At 46.7% G+C, this 14,402-nt stretch overlaps 1 long non-coding RNA gene across 1 annotated transcript in view; it reads right to left on the bottom strand.

Moving 5' to 3' along the window:
* Positions 1-3,644: 3,644 nt before the first annotated feature.
* The window catches only part of LOC145653715 (uncharacterized), a 42,322-nt gene continuing 31,564 nt past the window's right edge, over positions 3,645-14,402 (bottom strand). Inside the window, exon 3 of the long non-coding RNA XR_014119875.1 lies at positions 3,645-3,987. This is a non-coding gene — a long non-coding RNA (uncharacterized LOC145653715). The remainder of the gene's footprint in view (positions 3,988-14,402) is intronic.

Here is a 14,402-nt window from a genome sequence, read left to right as displayed (position 1 = left end):
AGATACTCCTGAAATGGTCCAGAGTTGGTAATCTGTTGGATTACAGGGTTAGTAATATGTCTTGTATTACTGGGGTCCATGGTTATACAATAGGCCCATGGACACTGTTGTTTCATGTTGTGTTGTTTCATGTCTTTTGAAGTCATTTTCAACATCAGCACTGTAGTTCCTGGACTATAACTGTGTGTGTGTGTGTGTGTGTGTGTGTGTGTGTGTGTGTGTGTGTGCGCACGTGTGTTTGTGTGTGTGTGTGAGAGTGTGAATGTATTTGTGTGTGTGTGTGTGTGTGTGTGTGTGTGTATGTGTGTGTTTGTGTGTGGGTGGATGTTTGAGGAGTCTGATGAATGGCTCTGTCTCCGTCTGTGTTGTTCTGGATCTTTTCTCTCCACATTTCCTGCTGAACAGCCTTTTCCCAGCCTGGATTAGAGTCTCCGGATCAGAGTCTCCGGGTCAGAGCTGTTCTTCATGTTCGTAGCGCGACAGCCCACTGCTGGGACTGCGGAGCATTAATATGACATCACATCTGCGAGAGCCTGCACTGTGAAGACCTCCACCACCTCCATCTGCACAACCTCCTCCACCACCTCCATCTGCACCACCTCCTCCACCACCTCCATCTGCACCACCACCTCCACCACCTCCATCTGCACCACCTCCTCCACCACCTCCATCTGCACCACCACCTCCACCTGCACCACCTCCTCCATCTCCACCACCTCCATCTGCACCACCACCTCCACCACCTCCATCTGCACAACCTCCTCCACCACCTCCATCTGCACCACCTCCTCCACCACCTCCTCCACCACCTCCATCTGCACCACCACCTCCACCACCTCCATCTGCACCACCACCTCCACCTGCACCACCTCCACCACCACTACCACCACCTTTACCACCTCCACCACCTCCTCCATCTCCACCATCTCCACCTCAAACACCTCCTCCACCTCCACCACCTCCACCACCACCTCCACCTCAAGCACCTCCTCCACCTCCACCACCACCTCCATCTCCACCACCACTACCACCACCTCCATCATGTCCATCACCTCCACCTCCATCTCCACCACCTCCACCACCTCCACCACCAGCTTCGCTAAACATCTCTCTCGTATCCCACGCATGTTTATGAATACCTCACACCTTGTCGGTTTGTCTCCTTTAAAGGTGACATCGTTTCTCTACTTTGGTTTCTCTCTCTCTTTGTCTTTGACGTACTTACGTAGGCTGTGGGAAATTCAGTGCAGACTTTGTCTAAACATGTGAAACTTTAACATCACAGTGAAGTCGTTTCCAGAGAGTGGAGTGGAGAGTAAATTACACCGTAAACACTCTCCCGAGAGGGTCGTTCCGGATCAGCCCAGCTGAGGCGTCGTCAGCGAGCCGCCGGCATCCATACGCAAAGCATTTCCTTTTTTTTTTTTTTTTTTTTTGTTATTTGTTTCCCTTCTGTCTTCACCCCCCCCTCACCACACACAAACACACACACACACACACACACACACACACACACACACACACACACACACACACACACACACACAAACACACACACACACACACACACAAACTTCTCTGAGCAAACTTAACGTTCCGCTCCGCCACACAATCTCCAGAGGACGTTTAAGAGTCTGAGGGAATACCAAGCTCACGCGCGTGCGAGTTTCCAAAGTGATTCATTTCACAGCGTCCGCTGAAATGTTTTGAAATGCATTTACTGCCTGGGAAAAGTGTTGAGGTCCTGTCATCGCTGGGAGTGTGTCATCGGCAGACTCGCAGTCCATTCACTTTCCTTTGGCTGGGGACCACTCAGTGAGAGCTCTCATTAGCTGTGCCTGTGGCAGACTGCGTACGCCCGGACGAGCTTGGCATGCTGGCCACAGGTAGGCCATAAGCTAATGTGAACTTTTTTCCAAGCCATGCGCATTTTTTGTCAGTGTGAACTACACCTCAGGTCACTTCGATCTCAACTCTCTTACCTCGAACTCTGATGTTTTTTTTGGTAACACTTTACACTTCAAAATACATTTAATTAATTATGATTAAAAATACATTAAGCGATAAGTAATATAATGTTAGTTATTCATTAATTATTCCTCACAACACAAAGCTATTGTAATGATTTACTTCCCAATTTTGAACAATTATGATAACTAAATGTTCAAGTAATTGCATAATTAATAAGCACTTAATTAATGCCTAAATACTTACTAATTTAAGTGTTACCATATCACTTGTCTATCCACTTCTCCTCAGTACAGTAACCTACAGTGCTGCTGGGTGCCTAATAACTTAGTAGAGATGTCGAGCCATTGTGGTTATGACACATTTGTTTCCATAATGAATGTTTTAAGTACTCAGTAATCAAGAACCAAAGATGTATCAAATTACCCAGTAATTAAAGGTTGAAATACTCCATAATGATAGCATTGTAATATAGAAACTTAAAATACAGTCAAAAGAGTCTCCAGGTAGTTTGACCAGTAAACTTTGCTCACATAGACATTTCACATCCCAGAATACGGGATGTCATTTCTACAGCTGTGTTTGGATTCCGTTCTCTTTGGATGAACCTTTGGTCTTTTGGATGAATCTTTTGAGCCCATAGCAACATCCCTCACACACACACACACACACACACACACAAAACATGTCCCAGGAGCACGTATCGAATCAGCAGATGAATGAATTGAACTCTCCAACGAGTCAACTCAAATCATTTGAAGCCCCTAAAACAACTACCAATGATAAAAGAGTAGGCCCCTCCCTCACCCCGTCCACCAGAACAGAGAAGGACATATTTCCCATCATGCTTAGTGGGGGCAGTGGGCTCATTAGGTAGGTGATCTTGGTTTAAACTGATGCTTTTTGGACCAGCCTCCTGTCACTAAAAGTGGAAGGAAACTTTTTCCTCGTTAAAATGCGCCCGCGTCTGTTTACCCTCCTGATCTCCACGTGGCCAAACTGCAGCGCCGCGTAGCAAATGAATAATTTAGCACTTTCATATTAGTCCACACCTTAGCCAAGACACCACTAAATTATTCATATAAATAATATAGAATAAGCAACGCATTTGTCATGTTTATACAAGGAGGCATATACTGAGGGAAGCTGGCTGCCAAATCACAGTGAGGCGAGAACCTCTCCCCCCGTAGGCATGTCACTATATAACCACAAGAGCTGAGATGGGATCAGGATGCATCTCTGTTTTTAGTCATTATGGTCAACCACAGCAGGTCCCAGGTCAGCCTTCCCAGTCAGAAAGGCTGTGAGAACAGAAGCCTTCTGGAAGGCTCTTTCCGGACACATGGTAAGATATTTCTGTGACGTTTCGAGTCTTTTTTCAGGTGATTTTTATTTCTGGTGTATAAACTTTGCTCAGTCGTGAGTGACCAAATAAACAAGCCCTACAGAGATTTGGCGTTTTTTTTGTTTACTGTTATTTTCTTTCCTTTTTTCTGTAATGAAGACTGTTGAAAAAACAGTACGGGTGGGGTTTGTGGGTAATGCAGCAGTTGTGTGTATCAGATAGGTTTTCACCTCGCCAAAATTCTATTTTTCATGGCTGACTCAAGCCCAGAAGTGACACACACACACACACACACACATCCAGAAGCACACACACCACACACACCACACACAGCTTTGCCTTCCCACCCCCTATTGGCAATCCCCACAAACAAACATCTCTCTGCACAAAATGGATCAAGAAAACATACAATTATCTCTGAAAAACTGGAACAGATTTTTTATTAAATTAACCTTATTAGTGTATTATGGTAAGCAAATGCCAAAAAGAGGCCTGCTCATTTGCATTAAGATAGATTTTTCAGGTTGGCTGCACGATTTAATTAAAGAAAAGATTAAGAGTCATTAGAGGCGCCAGCGTAGCAGCCCAGCCGAGTTCTCCATAGGCTCAGGTTAACACACACACAGGTGGCAGGAGTGTCGCTGTAGAGGGCCTCCACCAGAATGGGAATGATCCTATTAGATTAGAGAGAGAGGGAGAGAATGAGAGAGAGAGAGAGAGAGAGAGATGGGTGGACTAGAGGAACAGAGAGAAATGCTGCTTTGAGCGCTCTCTCTCTCTCTCTCTCTCTCTCTCTCTCCCTCTCTCTCTCTCTCTCTCTCTCTCTCTCTCTCCCCCCACCCCTTTTCCCATGCTCTCTTACAGAATGACACAGTCTCAGTGTGGGTGTGTAAGGAGTGTCTGGAGCTCACAGTGGGGTCGTGAACCACTGAGACTGTTGAATTGGTTTCGGTACAGCGGACGACAGGTGAGTTCAGTTTCGCCACAGATAGGGTTAGCACAGAGGGCGTGGATTCCTGCCATAGCAGAGCCCTCCCACGTCCACGCTAACACATGTCAGCAGGGTAACGGTTTCCTCTCATTATACCTCTGACATGGTCGTAAAAGCAGGTTTTGACATGACAGCTGTGCTGCAAAAAGGGGGAAAAAATGCAGAGAAACACGGAGAGGTGTTGAAGATTTTCAACTAAAAACAACAACCGTTCCATCCATCTCCCCTCGTTGGGCTTCAGGGATTAGGCATGCAAATCATTAGGTATGCAAATCGCTGAGGGAGGGATTTGGTAAAGAGACAGAGAGTGAGAGAGGGAGGGAGAGAGGGTTGGGGGCACGCCCCACAACCCAGCTTTAATCCTCTAGCGCAGGACTAGCTGTGGAGCGCTGGGGTGAAGCCTCAGCCAAGATCCTCCACGGGGCCCTCTGATCCAGGAGCGGCAGACATGAACGCTTAAAAAAAAAAAAAAGCAAGAAAACCGCCAACAACCCCCACTTCCGCTAGCGGAGACCCCCTGTGCCCCCCAAACCCCACCCCCCACCCTCCTCGGCGCGGCCTCCGCCGCACGCCCCGCCCCTCCCGCGCTGTAATCAGAGCACATTGACGCGACGGCAGGTGTTTGGCAGGTGCGGGCAGGCAGATGTGCGCGGCTGGCAGGCTCGTCGCCGTACAGGTGTGAGAAGCGGCCGACACCCTAATTACGCCTCTAAACGCTTAATCTCTGTGTTTCAATATTGATTGCTACCTTTCTGCTCCGCTACCCCGCTCAGAAGAGGCGGCGGCCCGGCCGCTATTTATCTCGCGCTCGCTCCGCGTTTTACAAAGCTTATTTCTGCTCTCCCCCCGCCTGACTTCTTTCTTTCGACTCTTTTTTTTTTTTTTTTAAATAATTTTTTTTCTCTTCCAGAGAGGGATAATGTTTGGTTGCTTTTCCTGTGCCGGAGACTGGCGTCTTTAGAGCGGCGCGCTAGAAAGGAAACACGGGCCGCGCGTGCGAGGGCGCAGGACGAGCCTGAATGCCGCTGAGTGGGGCTGCATCGCCACCATTCACAGGCGGTGCGGTAATCGGCTCTTCAGCCTGTTAGCGAGCTTTGTATGGATCCAGATGGATCTTTGTCTGGTCAGGATTGGAGCGAAGAGATGGCGGTGGTGGAGTTGAGGGGAGGTGTTTATGTGCATCCCTGCTAGAAACATCCGAGAGAAGACACACACACACACACACTGCTCGCCGCGGTGCGTACCTGCTTTATCCTGCCTGCACTTGAGGTGAGAGTAACTGAACAAGGGCGTGGGCATGCGAGTGTGTTCAATATTCCCAGCTCTTCTGTTGTTTCGCTGATGAATTAGTGTGTGTCAGCATGATGGTGTGTATGTGTGTCCAAAGGTGCTTGTGTGTGTGTGTGTGTGTGTGTGTGTGTGTGTGTGTGTGCAGGTCCCTGTCTCCTGTTGCAAGATGACAGCTGGCTCTCCCAGGTGGGCTGACATTCGAGATACTGCGGTGGATGAGAGTGAAAGTATACAGGAGAGAAAGCGAGAGTGCGCGGGGGGGATGCAGCGAGTGTCAGGTCTTCATGCAGGATGGGGACTGAGGGCTCAACCTGAGCCCCTGAGCGTCTCCCTTCCCATATGTCCCAGTCCCCCCTCCACCCCACGACCTCCCAACCCCCTCCTCCTCTGCACTCAGCGCAGAACTATTGATTTTTGGAGAGGAGGACCTGTCTCTGGAAGCCCTTATCAGACCCTAAAGAGACCTATTCGCCTGTGTCAATCTGTGTGTGTTTGAGTGTGTGCATGCATTAGGGGTGTGTGCGTGTTTATGTCTTTCTTGTTCTTAATAAAACAGGCAGGGATTGGGGCCAGTATCAGCTGTGTGGCCCTGGTCTGTTTAGAGTGAGTGTGTGAGCATATGTGTCACTCACACCAGTACAGATGGGTCAGCCAGGCTTATTCACCATTAGTAGTAGAAAGGGAGCTATATTAGAGGAGGTCAATTTACGTATTATTGACAGATGGATTATGGTGGTCTGCATGTATACTGGGGGCCGTCCGACCTGCTGAACTGTGAGTACACACCGACGTGAGGTCATCAGAACCCAGAGCTTCAGAAGCAGGTGTGCTGAATTAATAATTCAAGTTATTAAGACGTGACGTCCTGAAGGGAGGTTGCCGGACCTTAGCCCTACGTCAGCCTGACCAGGGGCGGATGCCGTATGACGGGGTAACGCAAAACGGATCCGCAGGGGGCGGAGCCCTTCTCTGACATGGTCGGTAACCTGAAGCCCCGGCCCCTCGGTCGCCCGGGGGATCTGCTGACCGGTAAGGTAGGCTGCTCGATTTCCCGCCAGCCCTCTGGGGAGCTTGGCTCGGGTTGTGAGTTGAGCTCGCGCAATTTTACTACTCGCCTCCCATCTTTTGCCGACTTCCTGTGTTCACGAGCTCAGCGCGCGATACAGTACACCTTATCTAACACTGCTACAGTCATGTGCTGCAGTTAAAACCAATGGCTAGGGCCAGTCAAATAGTTGGACTACATGCCCCATAATTCTCTTGTGGGCTGTGATGGGCTGCTCCCAGCGAGCTGCAAAAGTAGGCTGGAAACCCAGATGCCCATGTGTAGTGTAGCCACACCCCTCAGCTGACTGCTCTACGTGGATGTGAAGGAGGAGGGTGTGTGTTGGGTTCTGGTTTACAGTGAGTGTGGAGTTAATTAGCTGCTTACAGGTTTGGGCATGGTATTCAGACTGGGAAAGATTGCACCATCTCTCCCTCTCTCTCTCTCTCTCTCTCTCTCTCTCTCTCTCTCTCTCTCCCTCTCTCTCTCTCTCTCTCTCTCTCTCTCTCTCTCTCTCTCTCTCTCCCTCTCTCTCTCTCTCTCCCTCTCTCTCTCTCTCTCTCCCTCTCTCTCTCTCTCTCTCTCTCTCTCTCCCTCTCTCTCTCTCTCTCTCTCTCTCTCTCTCTCTCTCTCTCTCTCTCTCTCTCTCTCTCTCTCTCCCCAGGTGCTGCACCCCAGAGACCACCTTTATTGGGAAGATGTTTGTGTGTTCGGGCTTCAGTAACTGGGTGTGTAATGACTGCAGCATTGAGCCCCAAGGTGATCACAGTTTTAGCACTTTCCTGAACCATACTTGAAAGCTCGAGTTAGTACAGGAGTGCTAAAATAAGGGGTGTGTGGGTGTGTGTGTGTGTGTGTGTGTGTGTGTGTGTGTGAGGGTGTGCATGAATGTGTGTGCCTGTGTGTGGGTGTTTGCGTGTGCATGTGTTTGTGTTAAAGCACTGTTAAAAATACAACCTCAGGTGCCAGTTTCTTCTGTATATACTTCCAGTCCTTATTTGGTCAGTTGGACACAGAGGTTACCGGGCTGATGCTAACCTGCACTGCTCGGGCCATGATGCCAGTGGCATGTTTCATGAATAACACGTGTTGGATATATGGGGACAAGAAGACTACTGTGCAGGACTCTGATACGGTCAGTCAGCTGACTGGTACTGGATGACAAGTTACAATATATAATATACAATATACTATACAATATATATACAGTATATAAACTGTGTGAAACTCTATTAGGTGCAGAGCAGCTGTAGTATGTAATAATAATAATAATAATAATAATAATAATAATAATAATACAGTGACCACACAAGTGTGTATGAAAACATGAACCTCTTCCATGCAGGTGTCTGTATAGTTCCATGCCTAAGAATGAGTCATAAACATTTGTAGAGTGACTTATTATGAACCAACATTACAGACTCAGTTATACCTGTGACAGATTTCTGAGGGAACTCTCTGTAACATCTTGGTGTAATAGTCTCAAATCGAATCATCTCCAATCACCTCACTCACCTGCAATGGTATTCATTAACACCTGAAAATCCAGCACGTTCCTTTGTGGACACTTGACACCTATGGACCGTTTGATTCTGGCTCCATAAGGTATAATGAACCGAGAGCATCTCCTGAGATGCCACTGCTAATCACAGTGCAGACATTAGCGTGTCTCCGCAACCTCTGCGCGATAGCGGGGGTGACTTCTGTGTTGCACAGACACCTGGAGATGTTCTGCTGTTCTGGGCATCCATAGCCACTGCATGTTTTCACACTTTATACCACGGGAAGGACGTGAGATCCATTAAAGGGAGGCGGGCGTGTTAGCGACGGGCCGCGGAGAACAGCGTGCTTTGTCTGGAGCCATTCTCTGGACATGGTAACATGGGAGGAAGGCATTGTGTTTTGCAGGCACGTGTGTGTGTGTGTATGTGTGTGTGTCTGCGCACATGTACACACGTGTGTGTTTGTGTGTGTGGGCTTAATAGTAATTAATCTCCATAAGGCGGAGGGACATGTAGGCAAGATGGCTGGAGATTCAATTATGTGTATGCAGAGTACCATTTGAGGGCTGAAATATGCTGCCTCTATATCTCAGGTTCACATTAGACACCTGAGCCTCTTTCTATGAGGACCTGAGAGGGGGATCAGTTCCCCCCCACACACACATTGTGTGTGTGTGTGTGTGTTCGGCGATGCCGGTAGCTGCTCAGCGATGTCATGTATGCCGTCCAGCAGGCCTGATGTTTCATTCCCAGACATCCAATTTATTTCATTTTGCACGAAACACAAAATGCTCTTGTCAACTTCTCCCTTCCACCATCATCAGTGTTTCATCTCCTCACGCCAACCGTTTACACTGCACGCCATGTCGGGGAGGACATTTCCTGAAAGTGTATTTTTAAGTGAGGTCAGGGTATCCAGTTAAATAAATCGATACGTTTATCAGACGCTGCTGTTGGTCTGGACGTGGTGTCCGCGTCTGCTGTTAACGCACCACTGCTGTGTGTGGATTACGCTGGAATAAATGACAACTGCTTGGGATTCGGTTTCCAGCAGAGATGTCCACAAATTGGTGAGATGGATTTGTTTGTCATTTTCTTCTGTCCAATCAAAGCCATTTTTAAAGTAATTCAACTATTCTGGGTCATTTTTTTGGGGTGGGGGCAATTCTTAAGTGCGGTGTTTATGGATTCCTCATAGATCACTATTGGATAGTGAATTGTTCTGAAGCCAAACAGGGAGCAGCTCGTGTTTGTGCTTCAAATCCATTTACACAGCTGTGTTTGTAAAGGCTCTGATCAATATTGGAGGATCTGGGATCAATGCATATACCAGTGGCTCTACCTGTTCACAGGAACAGAGTGTGTAGCTGAGATGGGTCATCTTCTGCTGGCATGTAGCTGAGTTGGATGCCGCCACACAACTGCTATGATACTAAACATGGAGGGTATGATAATACAAGGCACCGTATCATTATGAGGTGTGTGTACGTGCCAGCAAATTTGTGTGTGTGAGTGTGTGTGTGTGTGTGCATCTGTGTGTGTGTGTGTGTGTGTATTTGCGTGTAATATTCTATGCATGCGCATGTGTGTGAGTAATAGGCTGCGTAATATTGTGTGTGTGTGTGTGTGTGGGAAAGGGGGTGTTGCATTGAGATGACTTCTCATGCCCAGGCTGTTAGTACGAGCGCGGGCCGTGACGATGCCAGCCCACCTTCCCATAAATCACAGCACTTTTAATCGTACCTGCCATCATGGCTCCGCCCTCCGCCCATGCTCTCCTGTCCTCCGCCTCTCTCTCTCCACCCTCTTCCTCTCACACACCTTCACCTCTCCCATGGGCCCTTTAGCGAGGCTGTTTCCCCGCCTGTCCGCGGGCGCTCACGCACCCCACCCACAGCCACTCCTGAGGGAGAGAGGGAGGGAGGGAGGGAGGGAGGGAGAGAGAGAGAGAGAGAGAGAGAGAGCAGCAGAGCATCGCAGCCAAATGCGCTGGAGAATGTAAGTCAAACTCAGACACAAAGCAGACAGAAAGAGAGAGAGAGAGAGAGAGAGAGAGAGAGAGAGAGAGAGAGAGAGGGAGGAGGAGGGGAGCCAATTAGGGCAGGAATTAACATACATCAGAAACTGACGTGAAGGTGTCTCATCTACTTTTGCCTCCTGGGGGTGTCTACCTCTCCAGGGACCTGTCTTTCTCTCTCTCTTTCTCTCTCTCTTTCTCTCTCTCTTTCACTCTCTTTCCCACTCTCCCTCTCTATCCTTTTCTCTCTCTTTTTCTCACCCCCCCTTCTGCCACTCTATCTGTTACATATTGTGGGCATGTAGCTTCTGTACAGTAGTATTGTAGAGTGTAGGTAGTATACAGTAGTATTGTAGAGTGTAGGTAGCATACAGTAGTATTGTGGTGTGCAGGTAGTATACAGTAGTATTGTGGCGTGTAGGTAGTATACAGTAGTATTGTTGAGTGTAGGTAGTATACAGTAGTATTGTAGAGTAGGTAGTATACAGTAGTATTGTTGAGTGTAGGTAGTATACAGTAGTATTGTAGAGTAGGTAGTATACAGTAGTATTGTGGCGTGTAGGTAGTATACAGTAGTATTGTAGAGTGTAGGTAGTATACAGTAGTATTGTGGCGTGTAGGTAGTATACAGTAGTATTGTAGAGTGTAGGTAGTATACAGTAGTATTGTAGAGTGTAGGTAACATACAGTAGTATTGTGGTGTGCAGGTAGTATACAGTAGTATTGTAGAGTGTAGGTAGTATACAGTAGTATTGTGGTGTGTAGGTAGTATACAGTAGTATTGTAGAGTGTAGGTAGTATACAGTAGTATTGTGGTGTGTAGGTAGTATACAGTAGTATTGTAGAGTGTAGGTAGTATACAGTAGTATTGTGGTGTGTAGGTAGTATACAGTAGTATTGTAGAGTGTAGGTAGTATACAGTAGTATTGTGGTGTGTAGGTAGTATACAGTAGTATTGTAGAGTGTAGGTAGTATACAGTAGTATTGTGGTGTGTAAGTAGTATACAGTAGTATTGTGGCGTGTAGGTAGTATACAGTAGTATTGTAGAGTGTAGGTAGTATACAGTAGTATTGTAGAGTAGGTAGTATACAGTAGTTTTGTGGAGTGTAGGTAGTATACAGTAGTATTGTGGAGTGTAGGAAGTATACAGTAGTATCGTGGTGTGTAGGTAGTATAAAGTAGTATTGTAGAGTAGGTAGTATACAGTATTATTGTGGAGTAGGTAGTATACAGTAGTATTGTAGTGTGTAGGTAGTATACAGTAGTATTGTGGTGTGTAGGTAGTATACAGTAGTATTGTGGAGTGTAGGTAGTATACAGTAGTATTGTGGAGTAGGTAGTATACAGTAGTATTGTAGTGTGTAGGTAGTATACAGTAGTATTGTAGTGTGTAGGTAGTATACAGTAGTATTGTGGTGTGTAGGTAGTATACAGTAGTATTGTGGAGTGTAGGTAGTATACAGTAGTATTGTGGTGTGTGGGTAGTATACAGTAGTATTGTAGAGTGTAGGTAGTATACAGTAGTATTGTAGAGTGTAGGTTCTGTACAGTAGTATCGTGGTGTGTAGATAGTATACAGTAGTATTGTGTGTAGATAGTATACAGTAGTATTGTGGAGTGTAAGTAGTATACAGTAGTATTGTGGAGTGTAGGTAGTATACAGTAGTATTGTAGAGTAGGTAGTATACAGTAGTATTGTGGTGTGTAGGTAGTATACAGTAGTATTGTAGTGTGTAGGTAGTATACAGCAGTATTGTGGAGTGTAGGTAGTATACAGTAGTATTGTTGAGTGTAGGTAGTATACAGTAGTATTGTGGAGTGTAGGTAGTATACAGTAGTATTGTAGAGTAGGTAGTATACAGTAGTATTGTGGTGTGTAGGTAGTATACAGTAGTATTGTAGTGTGTAGGTAGTATACAGCAGTATTGTGGAGTGTAGGTAGTATACAGTAGTATTGTTGAGTGTAGGTAGTATACAGTATTGTTGTGGTGTGTAGGTAGTATACAGTAGTATTGTGGTGTGTAGGTAGTATACAGTAGTATTGTGGTGTGTAGGTAGTATACAGTAGTATTGTAGAGTGTAGGTAGTATACAGTAGTATTGTGGTGTGTAGGTAGTATACAGTAGTATTGTAGAGTGTAGGTAGTATACAGTAGTATTGTGGTGTGTAGGTAGTATACAGTAGTATTGTAGAGTAGGTAGTATACAGTAGTTTTGTGGAGTGTAGGTAGTATACAGTAGTATTTAATAGGATCTGTCTCTGTGAGCAGCACTTAATGACCATTATATTTCCATTTCAATGTTTGCGTGTGTGTGTGTGTGTGTGTGTGTGTGTGTGTGAGTGTGTGTGTGTGTGTGTGTGTGAGTGTGTGAAAGGTGAATGGGGGCCAGATGTGCATGCATGTGTGTTTAGACACCCAGGTCAGCTCTGTCAGGATAAAGAGATGTATACTTTCCCTGCTGTAATTATTAGTAATGATAGAGGGGTCTGTTCAGGCTTTTAGTTTAACATAACTCAGCTCTCTCTTACAACCTGACAAAGACAAACACTCTCTCCCCCTCTTTCCCTCTCTGTCTCTCTCTGTCTCTCTCTCCTTCTCTCTTCCCCACTATCCCCCTTTCCCCTCTCTCTCCCTCTCTCTATCCCTCTCTCCCCTCTCTATTATTTTCTATTCCCCTCTCTCTCTCTCCCTCTCCCTCTCTCTCTCAGAGGTACAGGAGTCTGGTGTTCTAAGTGCTGTCAGTGTGACTCGTGGCAGGATTCTCTCTGACAAAACAAAGGCCTGAGCAATTAGAGAAGCACCATGTCATCACACACACACACACACACACACACACACACACACACACACTCTGTAGACACCTTAAGTGCCATTAGGAGATCCATGTGCGGTACATATTGGATAACGTCATTAGAATGAAAAGCAGTAGAAATAATGGCTAGTGTGCACAAACACATTACCACAGACACACAGAGTTTATTCCGATTTCCCCGTGACACCGGACATGTCCTCTGATTAAGTAGTAACACTATGGAGACCCTACAACACCACTTTTCCCTTCGAGGAAACAGGAGAGGAGAGAAAGTGAGAAAAATGCATTGCACTGAAAAGTGAGCTACACTTTATCCTAATTGCTCACATGTCTAATAAACTGAGTGGAAGCTCTTCACGGGTGGGGGTGACGGAGCTCTTCGCGGGTGGGGGCGACGGGAGGGGGTGATGGGTGGGGGTGACGGAGCTCTTTGCGGGTGGGGATGTCGGGTGGGGGTGATGGGTGGGGTTGATGGAGCTCTTCACGGGTGGGGGTGACGGAGCTGCTGATGGGTAGGGATGATGGGTGGGGCAGCTCCCAATGGGTGATGACTTTTCTGTTGTCATAACAGCAAGAAGGGAAAAAAAGTATTTGTTTGCTGTTAAACACTGCTAATATAGTATTATAGTAATTATGTGTGTGTGTGTGGGGGGGGGGGTCTGTGATAACATGCAGATAGGACAAGACTAATTAGTGGATTAATTAGTGGATTAATTAGTGGACATATTAGTGGATCTGCGGAACCCCAGACTCAGGCCTGATTGAAACCCGGGCAGCTGCACTTCTCCTGGGGCTGGCCGTTCTGGCGATCTCCTGGCTTTGGAGGCCCTGTTCATTCACACTTTCAGGACTACAGAATGGAACAGGGACTCATCATTTTTGTATGTAGCTATTGCATTCTCTGTCTCTCTCTCTCTCTCTCTCTCTCTCTCTCTCTCTCTCTCTCTCTCTCTCTCTCTCTCTATATATATATATATATATATATATATATATATATATATATATATCTCTTTGAGATCACTCATTCGTGTCATTACAGGTGTTCCACTGTGGCTGCCACATCACTCTAATACTGTAAATGGCGTAATTTGCTTATTTCATCCCCACTGCTGATCACGTCACTTCACTCAAAGCAGATTCATTTCCACGAGTACAGGGCGATACTGCTATTGCACCCCAAATGCTGAGGCACTGAAGCATGTGCGTAGGGATGCCACAGATCAGTAAGAGGGAGAGGCGTGGGGACATGGTCATCCAGCGTCTCTCCGACAGAGACATGTTCTTGCATACTCTGTGGTGAGCGTGACCCTTCCTCATTGCGGTTTGGGATTATATCTAATGATTCAGGTGACAAATGTTTTTGTATGTGTTTTTTTATCACAGTGAAGAGGATGTTGCTTGTGAACCTCGCCTGTCACACACTAACCGCA

This window comes from Electrophorus electricus, chromosome 3, assembly GCF_041902795.1.
Source record: "Electrophorus electricus isolate QZ-2024a chromosome 3, ASM4190279v1, whole genome shotgun sequence".
NCBI classification, from domain to species: Eukaryota; Metazoa; Chordata; class Actinopteri; order Gymnotiformes; family Gymnotidae; genus Electrophorus; species Electrophorus electricus.
Note: the sequence above shows the minus strand (reverse complement) of the source record. Positions and strands in the feature narration are given on the sequence as shown.